Genomic DNA, 11,855 nt, shown 5'->3' with positions numbered 1-11,855 from the left:
CCCAATTCACCCTTCACCGCCTGTCTATCTATCTATTATAGATAGATAGATGATAGATAGATAGATAGATGATAGATAGATAGATAGATAGATAGATAGATAGATAGATAGATAGATAGATAGATAGAAAGACAGTAAGATAGATAGATAGATAGCTAGACAGACAGACAGTGAGATAGATAGATAGATAGATAGACAGACAGACAGACAGACAGACAGACAGATAGGTGCACTTCCTCCTTCACTGTTACAAATTTAATCAATAAGAGACCTATACATGAACAAATTCATAAAAACAATAAAGAACTTCACAGCCATGACTGAAGAGGAGTGAAAGACATGAGAAATGTGTGGATGTGCCAGAGCCTGAGAGACAGCAGGAGAACGTGTGTATTATATCTGACCTCTGTGTGTTTCCTTCTGTCAGTGACCCTCAGCATGTGTGCGTTTATGTTAAACACTGTGATATTAGTTCACACACGTTCTAATTTGTTACACTGTTCATTTAAGATTAAATTGTTATGTTTGCTTCTATTATTTTGATCTTTTCATTGTTATTATTATATATCTCCACAGATATTCTATAATATATTGTATTTTTTACAGTCATGGCAATAAAGCAATTTTGGAATTTAGATAGACAGACGGACAGACAATGGGTGGGTTATTGTATGTTATTGTCTTGAGTCTCTGTTTCTAATTGGATTGATTGGTTCAGTTGATGTCATGTGGTCTCAGAGCACTTAATGTCAGAGTGACTAGAATGAAAATATGAACTGCAAAAACAAATAAAGACTCCAATTACCGTTCAAGTCAATAATAACCCAGTCAACTGTATTCATCAATGTCCTGAGCAAGAGTTCTGTTGGAATATATATCGGCCAAATTTCACTTACAGTACATGAAACTTGTAGTATGTAGCAATCATCCACAACATCTTAGCATCACAGTGGCAAGTTTGCACAGGTAATTTTAATCAGAAAATCTAAAAACTAACTTACGTTTCTTTTTTTTTCTTTTTTTACCAAAAATGTGTATTTCATGGGTACTTAAGATTGTGTCACTTAAAACTTCAGATGAGCAGCTCAGGATAAGAGCATTTGATGAATTACCTTTTACTGTGACACCGCTGTATTTTTCAAGCAGCTCCCCATGAGGTGCTTTAGATCAACATTCAACTCCATTTGCTCACTTCCCTTTCAGAGTGAGTGTATCTCCATCTGCTGAACCCATCCAGCTCTCTCGATCCACACACCACAGCGCAGGAGCCACCTGCTTCATTCATGAGCATCTGATGTGGTAAGTGGAAGACTTGGATCGTAGAAAAACCACAGTGCAGGTCTAGGTCCCACAGCATTAACATCTGGAGATGCGTTTACAGTGTATTTCACAGCACTGTGCTGTGTTCTTTAGAAGTCTCTGGTTACAATTACAATATGATGTCTAAGAAACAAGTGTATTCATATTTTGACTCACCTCTGTGAAGTGGTACTGATACATATAGATATAGTCATAAACATGTCACTGGGGCCGTGATTCAGCATGCCAAATAAATCTTGGTTACCATAATCACCTAGTGAAAAATGAAGAGAAATATCCATGAAATCTTCAGTGAAAAAAAATGCTCCAAAAAGTATGGTTTCTGTACTTTAAAAGAAATACTGTACAACAATAAATTTAAAAAAAAAAAAAAAAAAAAAAAAAAAATACATTTAAATAATAAATGATATATAAAATAATTAAGACATGACCAGGGGTAAGTAAAAATACAATATTTAGATTTTAAATATAGCTTTATTAAACAGAGCAGTCTGTTCATCCATCACAGTGATCTTTTTCATCTAGGGTTCAAGCTAATTAGCATTTGTTCCAATCAATAACTGGAGTAACACTTCCATTTTGTTTGGACACATTCCTGCATTACATTATAAGCACTCAAGAGGAGGGACGTTTACTGCTGTAACTGGAAGGGTCAAACATCGGTTAAATCACAAACAATGAAGTGACATTTCCACAGTATCACTGTAACTGGCAGCAGAATCAATGCAGCAGAGTCAGCAATGCTACAACTGGCACTTCATCTGTTCGGCTCCCACTAACACACTGACGGATGCCCTCATGAGAGCCGGAGGGGGATTGATAGTACATTGGAAAAATAATTGATAGATAAAGTATTCATGAAGTAACAGTGGATAAACGCCAGGCTTTGAACTTCTGCCACGAAGAGTACAAATAATCACTATTAACACAATATTGCAACAAAAGTGATATTTTAAATTTTTTCAGTCCTGAAATATGAACAGTACAGAATGAGAAGTTCAAGCATCTCAAAATGACGCTGGAGGCAGATGCTACCTTTTTTTTGTCAAAGTATTGATTTCTTCACAACAGTGGTCTGGTCTCATCAGCTTATTTTCATCTCTTTTATCAGGGAGTGGCTGGATTTGTATCTTATTTCTAAAACTTTTATCTTACCTGTCAGAAAGTGGTGAACAATAACAATAGCAATAACAATATGGATACTACATCAAATCAGGGTTATTATAGTTAAATGCATACAGTAATCCATGCAAAAAAATAGTTTTTAACCCCCATACTAACTACTGTCAACTGTTGGGTTATCATTCTTCAAAAAATATTTTGTGTTCAATAAAAGAAAGAAACTCATACAGGTTTGGAAGAACCTTAGGGTGATCAAATGATCACAGAATATTTATTTTTAGGTGAATTATTCCTTAAACTAAAACTAAAACCAATAAAAAAAAAACTAATAATAAAAGAAAATATATATACATTTTACATATATATATATATATATATATATATATATATATATATATATATATATACAAAGAAAGGTTTTTTTATTATTTCAGGTAGTTGCTAAAAGCATAATTTAGTGTAACTTGATGTATTAAAATTATTGAAGCTAAAACTGGAATTAAATATTTTCAAAAGACATTAATGAACAAAAACACACAACAGAATTACAGAATTACTTAAACTTTAAACTAAAATTTAAATCAAAACAGAAACTATAAAAATAAAAACTAAATCAAAATATTAAGAAAAACTATAATAGCAATGCAATTATACTAATATAACACTGGTTCAAATTATATACAGCATCTGCAACCATAAAGTCATTGATTATTTGTGATGCCAACCAAAAAGATAAATGGTGCAAACCATTATGATTAAATATAAGAATTTTCTTTTTCTTTTTTAAATCTGGAATAATATGCAAAGATGAACACAATAAGACAATGAACGTGCATTTAAAAAGTAAATAGGGTAAAAACAAAAAATAATAATAATTTAACATTTATCTAGCTACTGGCACTTTAGACACATTCCTCTCGCTAGATTCCCTCATTTAAAACCGGCCTGTGTCTGTGTTTGGCCAGACAGGAACACGCTGCTCTCAGTAAACAAACACCCTAAAGTTTGAAATGTGCCCGTTTTACTGGGCATCCCCTGACGTGACCTCGCCAGCTCGCTTTTGACTTGCTCAGTAATTAACAGAGTCCAAGAGGATTGATTATTGTCTCTGCCTGCAGCAGCGTTTATGTGGTAACACTGTTGTCATATTAACGCCGTCCTGTTTTAACCCTTGAGACAGTTTCAGATTGTATTTTTGAAGTAGTTAAAGGTCACTCAACCTGGGACTTTTGTAACTTTTGTTAAACCCCACTTGCATTTTACTTTCACACCAAGCTATAATTGTAATTTTATGCTTATTTGTCACCAATTTGCAAGTTTTTGGATCAAATTTTGCATTAAAAATTAAATACTAAACTGCTGGTACTTTGTAGTTTTAGATTACAATACTCTGAAAACTATTGTATTTTCTTAATACATTTTGGCAAGTTAATTAGAATTAGGATATAGAAAGGTTAGGAAGTTTGTTTATTGGCATAATTTCTGCTGAAACTATGGTCATTTTCTTCTGCTCATCCATAATAACAGGCATTCATTACGGTGAAAATGACAGGCTCAGATTGGGTTGCCACCCTAAGATTTTTCATAATGACACACAGTCTTCATGGTTTATGGTCCTGACTTGTTTTTGCCATCGCTTCTGTCCTTGTTTTGCCACCGGTGTTATGAAACTACATGATGCCTATTACAGAACTGAATGATGATACTTCCACAAACATAAACTGCTCAATTATCATTACCAAAATGTCATTATTGTAAAGCGGGGTGATTCTTTATACCCACTGTACACGCATACAAATATTTTATAAAAGAATCATAAATGTTTATATTTATAGAAATATTTTACAATATTATTTAAAAAATAATACAAAATTTACAAATAGAATATTACAATTCTAAACTTATATAGCAAACAATATATTTTTTTAAAGTTGCTAGATTTGTGTTGATGCTTTTCGACAAATGACTACATTGTAAAAGATGATATTAGGTATCAATTGTTCATTAAATTCATTTTTAAATATAAGCTGAATGAAGGACACAAATTGACATGCCAGAGAAGCTTCTCGTTTGACCTTAAACGACCTGGTATTATTTCTAAAAGGGACAATCTTCTGTATTGATGAGGTGTTTTGCTTAATGATATAGCTGCATTTGTATAAATTGTCTTTAATATCTTTAATGTCTAATGAAAGTGAATAGATGCAGCTTTGATTACAACACAGCTGTGGCAGTCAAGTCGACAAACAGCTGTGAGAGTGATTTACACATGGCCAAAACACAGTCAGATTCACACTGATAATTAATCAGAACCAGAATCAGAGTAGAGTTTAGTAAAGATGCCCAAAATAAACAGGCACCAATTAATCAGCCACAATGTGCATAGCACATGTTAGCAGTGGTGGCCAGAGAAAGACGTGTTGGAAGTATTGCATGAAACTGATCAAAGACTTTATCAGCTGTGAATGATTAGCGCTCTCAGACTTACAGCTTTGTGTTGCTCTTTTTGCGAACGAAATGTATTTTCTATGCTCAATTGTCAGGTTCTCCTAAACTTAGTTTCTTTACAGAGGAAGCTGGTTTTGGAAGCTACTGTCAGTTTCCTTTCGGAACATGACATCCAAATTCCAAAGGTTTGTGGTGTCTGTTAGTTGTTTTATACTTTGTATTTTGAACAAATCTGGATATTCTGAAGCAAAGCGAGCCGTTTAAATGTGCCTGGTTTAGTCCTCTCAGTATTTAGGAAGTGTTAGCGCAACTTTATGCCACAGTGGCAGTGATGGATGCTGAGGAAAGCAAAATGCGGTTTTGCCGGGCAAAGCATCACCACACCCAGATCGCCACAAGGAGCAATCCAGCAAACACAGATCCGACGGAAAGCACAGAATGGTGCAAGACACAATCATTCGCAGTTAACCAGTCTGCATGAAGATGAATGTACATGCATGTCATATCATGATCAGTGAGATCACAATGCACGCTGTGGACGGCCACGCAGCTGGAAATGCAGTAATGGTGAGGTCATGTGGTAAACGGTTGCCACTTCTGTCAGGATCGTCCATTAAATGGGAAATGCATCCAGTATTTTCAGTATCTGAGAGCCTGTCATTACTTGCAAAGTTCACAAGGGTTACAGATTTTCTGAAAATGACATGCTTGCGTGGTTTAGCATCATTGCATATTCACAACCTTCTGTGGTGCACCAACAAATGAAACGAGGACCTTAAAGAACAAAGGGCAAGCGAATACCTAGGTCTGCGGTCGCATTGTGAATTCAGCTCAGACGAGACGTGTTTGGCCAAAACTGGCCTGTTTTGGTACTTTCTGACCATTGCCAAAGTGTGGCTTTGTGCTGTCTAGGGGTTCGGTTGTCCAGTTCTTTCTATGACCTTGCATTTAATCATGCTGAGAGTTTCAAAGGAGGCTAAAAATAACCACTTCAATAAAACCACAATCAGGTTCCCTGCAAAACAAATGATCTCTTGACTTCAAGATGTTTTTAATTAGCTTGCTGTCCAGAATTTGATTTAAATGTTGCATAATTGTTCCACTTCTTTTTAACAAATACGTGGCAAAGATCCACTTATAAATACAGGAAAAGTCTTAATATCTTAAATGGCATGGTTTCACAAGTAAATTTATCTTGTTTAAGACGTTTTTGTTAGATTATTGTAACTGGAAAATTAGACAAAGCCCTGTGCTTCCAATTTCTGCTTGTTAGCAAATGCACACATGTTAACTGATTGATTAAAAGAAAACATTTATGAATGAATGAAAATATAAGCTACTATTCCGTCTGTTCTCTCTCTGTACATTTTGTTTGACTAATGAAATATTTATAAGTCTTGTTTAAGTTGTATATATATATATTTCTTTATATTGTGATTCATATATATATATATATACTTACTACTACTGAAATAAAATTAACAAATATATATTAATTTTAAATTAAACTTTTAACTTACTAAAATACTTAAATAACTAAACCTAAAATTGAGATCAAAAATATTATAAACAGTATATTCAAAAAAATTGCGCTGGAAAATATTAAATTAAAAAGCATAATAGCATCTCAGTGATACTAACACTTTAGTTTAGAGACCATTTCTCACTATTAACTAGTTGCTTACTATCATGCATATTACTGGCTATTTATTAATACTTAAAAAGCACATACTGAGAAAATCACCTTTAAATTTGTCCAAATTAAGTTCTTAGCCATCTATATCACTAATCAAAAATTACGTTTTTATATATTTATGGCAGAAAATGTACAAAATATCTTCATGGAACATGATCTTTACTTAATATCCTAATGATTTTTGACATACAAGATAAATTATTATTTAATATTTAATCATTTTGACCCATACAATGTTTTTTGGCTATTGCTAAAAATATACCCCATCGACTAGTTTTGTGATCCAGGGTCACATATTAATACCTTATTCTGCATGATCATATTTTAGATCCATTGATCTTACCCCATACCTAACTTAACAATTACCTTACTAAATAAGCAACAGGAGTTATTAGTTATTTCATAGTGAGAATTGGTGCCCAAACAGTTTTTATATAATTTAACAATTTATCTAATAATCCTTGAAACAAGAGAATTAGACACTCATTATGAATATGAGTTTTTGCAGCCCATGGGGATTTTGATTACCTGAAGACATGATTTATGTACTTGCACTTGTTCTTCGTCTTATAGTCATACAGCAGTTCCTTGTGCTGTGAGGACAGACTGCTGTAATGTTCCCTCTATTTTTCAGCTTTAAGTCATTTTTGATGGTGAGGTGGAAGGAAACGGGCTGAGTGGTTGGATAGTGTCTCTGGGTTGATGCTGGAGTTTGTGGTGGGGTCTGGGGCTGAAGTTTGGAGACGCTGATGGGCTGAGAGAGCAGCTGGCGGGCGGGCTGCTTGCCGAGGAGCTGTCCATATTTCCGTATTTTTAACCCTGCCTCATTCCGTGGTGAGTGCCATCAGTCGCATTTTGAGGCTGTTGTGCACTGCACATGAGTTCAGCTGCTGGAAAATCTTTCAGAGAAGTGTGGATTCAAGCATGAAAATCTGAAAAACATGGTTTTTAGCATGAGTTGAACTAAATTAGTGACAGTTTAGATTAGTTCAAGTAAAAGGCAACATTAAATAACTGAGAATCCCCAGGAGGAAATGTTATTTAGTGAAGTTTTCAGTTGTGCTTTAAATGCATCGTTCACCCAAAAAATGAGAAATCTGTCATCATTTACTCACTCTCATGTTCCAAACCTGTATGCATTTCTTTATTTTATGGAAAAATAAGTTTTTTTGAAGAATCTTATCAGTTCCCAGTGACTTCCACTGTATGGATGAAAAAACACAATGGAAGTCAATGGGAACTAAAATTACAGTATCTGGTTTTCATCATTCTTCAAAATATCTTCTTTTGTGTTCCATTGAAATATAAAGTCATATACAGGTTTAGTGAGTAAAGATGACCGGATTTTCATAAAAAAGTATCATCTTTGTTGCAGACGTTTTCCTTAAATGCTCTAGAATAAAAATAGACTATATATTTTTTTTCTTTAAATGAATGTGGATAGCAGGTCAGGTAATGTTTGGCTGGGAAGAATATGATTTTTGACTTTACAATTTTAGAGGAGAAATGTTAGTCATTTTCTCAAAATAATATTCTGAGGAGATATAAAGTCACAACTTGCTCTCTAGATAATCTTATTACTGTCCAAGAGAAACATCTAAGATATTAAAGATCTTATTTGTGATTTTCTTTGCTATCTTTAAAATAAAAATCCACACATTTTCACCTTCATCCTATAGTTTCTGCTATTTGTTCGTTGCTGTTGTTTTGTTTTATTAATGCAGTCTGAAAACAGCGTAACATACTTACACTAGACATGACAGAACATCCCGTTTCAAATGCTAAGACTCAATGATCAAATAAACCCCCTATGTAGGTGTTTTCTCTACTGTGGGATGACCCCTGTGATTCATCTGCATGCAAATGGGGCATAACGGTGCCTCTGATCACCCGACACTAATCAAACTCCATCCACGTAGTTTGATATGTTACAGTGTGCATGTATACAAGGTCCAAACCGAGAGTATTTACACTTATGGTCTCTGTGCCATAAGCAACGATACATAAGTAGACCGCTGGGCACCTCTAAATCACCAGAGTTTGGAGAAGCCGGGACCAGGGCCTTCGTCAGCAATCACCAATGTTTATTGTTCGAGGAGTGAGCGAATGCTCTGCGGGATCCTGGAGCAAACAAATACACCGCAGCCTCGGCAGGGCATAAACACTGGCAGCCCCCCTCGCCCTCCACACAGGATGCAGCCCTGCTGACAGGGGTGTGGGGGACAGCTGAAAACACACATGCCACGCTATGTCAACATTCACGCCACATATACAGACATGTGTCAAATTCAGGATATCCGAAGTGCTGGACTTCATTTCCTCAAGATTTCTGAAGTTCATCCAAGATCTGACGGCTAGTTTTGGATGGGAGCTGCATGGTTTCTAGCGGCTCGTTCAGCAGCTGGACCTGGTTTCAATTGCTAGAACATCTTGGTCACGTTAGTTAGGGCAGGTAGACCACCTGACAACATCTAATGGAAACATATGGAAAAAATTTTTTTGCAATACATGCAATACAGCCAGGATACTTTAAATCAGTGCTTCTCAACCAGTGGGTAAAACTTCCAAAGGGAACGTAAGACGACTCGGAATGATTAAAAATAATACAAAACAACAAAAAATCTATATATTTCTCATTTTGATTCTTTTTTTCTCTCTCTGAAGAACCAGGATTCCCATGGTCTTGGAAAATATGTATGAGATAGCTTAGTTCACTGTATAAACCGGCTTATATACAATAATTTTGAATTATATTTTCAAAAAAATATAAATTCTGTCAGCATTTATGCACCATTTTGGCTTTCCAAAACCCATATGACTTTCTTTCTTCCCTGGAAATAGAAAGAAAAGTTATCATAATATTCATACTGCTACTTTCCATAAAATGAAGGCATAAAGAGACAATCTCTATAAAGGAAACAAAAAGGGACTTCTGTGTCATATTCAAAAAGTAATATATGACGGTTATGTCAATACAAAAATCAATTTATAGATATTTTTCACAATATTTTTTTCAGCACTTTTAGTCATGGCTATATAATGATAATAAAAAAAGTGCCCAAACAACAACTTCAGCAATCACACATATTCATCCGAGAACAGAATTCCTGATTATGCCATAAAGCCCCTGTGAGACTGTGATGAGGTTTCCTGTAAAAGTCTGGAATCGATTCAGGCTGTTGTTCTGTAAAATAATGGCAAGTTGAAACCAGAGCTTTGTCTAAATTAATCAGAGATGATTTATGAATGTTTCTTTAATAAAAGCATGTTTCAGAAGCCCTGCCCTCTCATCTCCTCTCTGAGCACCAATGTGGCGCCAACTACCACTAGCTCCAGATGTGTTTCTTTTCTCTGCACTGTACCCCCTCGACCACACGTCTGGATGGGCTCCAGGTGCCAACAAAAGCCCTACCGGCTCTCCACCACGCCTCTACATCTCCAAAAACACACGTGTGTGGTTTCCTCAGCAAGACTGATCAAAGTCCCCCATAAAAATGAACACACACATAGATCGTTTCAGCTCAGATGTGCGTGATTCATAATACCTGATGGAAAATATCTGAAAGGTAGCTTGTTTTGCCATCAATTCGTTACTTGTGAATGGCAGCCGATGGAGAAAGTGCTTTTTGCTCTAGATAATGTAGTTACAACATCCACCAGCAGAGGTTAGCTGGCCTGCTTTTAAGTGTACAGTCTTTTTAAACTATTAGATAAAAAAAAGAAGGAGTATATTTATCACATTATGCAGCTGTGGCCACAGTAAGAGAAACAATGGGTGGGTTTATGATGTGCTTTTATTACACAAGGATTGTGCAATTTCGACCGTTGGCACTTTAGGCCTAGTGCTGGTGAGTGTGGGTGAGTCTCATGAAACCCAAGAACATTACAAGGTCAGATGTCAATAAACAATTTTTTTTTTTAAATATGAATTTTTGATTAAAGAAAATAAAGCACCTTTTTTAGAGACATTAAACAAATTGCACTGCAACATTACTTTCATGAAGTTTCTTTAATTTACAAAAGTCCTTTATACAATTTGTTCGATTCATTCAGAAACACACACATTAAACTGTAAAAAGCTGTAATATAGTCATGAGAATTAATACTTTCAGCATTGATAAAAATGAGAAATGTTTCTTGAGTAGCAAATTAGCATATTAGAACGATTTCTGAAGGATAATGTGACACTGCAGAGCAATGGCTGCTGGAAATGCAGCTTTGCATCACAGGAATACATTACATTTTAAAACATTCACATAGATAACTGTAATAATATTTCACAGCAGCGTTGGTGAGCATAAGAGACTTCTTTTGCAAGTATATTCCCCAAACGTTTGAATGATATAATGTAAATCAGGTAAATTGTGACCTGGACATGCTCTAGTGAGATTTAGTTTTACACTGAAGGGCAGTGGATATAGGACGGAAGGTTTTCTTGTACTACTAAATACTAGGCACCTTTACTCCTGTATTACCATAACCAAACATCACAACCATAGGTATAAATAATTTTATATTGTGTTTAATTCCTGCTGGCATTTCACACATTTTCTAATGGCTTGATACCACAGAAAACCCAGTTGTACTTGGGATGATAAATAAAGTGTTGTTGTATCATTCTGGGGTTTGCTAAAATGCTCCCTGTGGTGACTTAAAAACAGAAACAGTGGTAGATCTTTTCTGCAGCCAACATACAACACAGGCCGTCTTTAATGGAACCCAGATGGCCATTAGGTCTAATAACTCTGCGGTCATTCCCGCTGGGGCTCACAGGAAAAGCAGTGGGGAGTTCTCGGGTCAGACCGTCCCTGGGCCGGACGCTGGCGGGCCTGTGGGTAGAGGAAGTGGGTGGGAGGAAGGGCCACATGTGCGTGTGGGCTGGCTACTGCAGCCGGTCGTGAGGACCGTCCATGTGAGGAGGACAAATGCACACTCATACCTTCACACACTGAGGGAATGGAAGAGAAGAGGTGAACGAGTGGGTGCTTTTAAAAACAGGAATGGTTGACCATGCACCATTTCTGAGGTCACTTACTTTATTCGAAAACCAAAGAAAATATCTAAGCAGCCAATGAGTCTTCAAGATTCACAAGTGCAATGTGACTGGAATTGCAAGTAAATTCAATGTAATTATGCTTTAACTGTAAAGCTTTAAACTTTTAAGCTCCAAAGGTTTAAGATTCTTCATGACAATCTTAACAAATGAAAGTAACTTTAATGTACATTAAAGCCTAAATACAATCTCTAGAAGTAAAAAGCTAAACATAGG

Source organism: Carassius gibelio, chromosome A10, assembly GCF_023724105.1.
Source record: "Carassius gibelio isolate Cgi1373 ecotype wild population from Czech Republic chromosome A10, carGib1.2-hapl.c, whole genome shotgun sequence".
NCBI lineage: Eukaryota > Metazoa > Chordata > Actinopteri > Cypriniformes > Cyprinidae > Carassius > Carassius gibelio.
Note: the sequence above shows the minus strand (reverse complement) of the source record.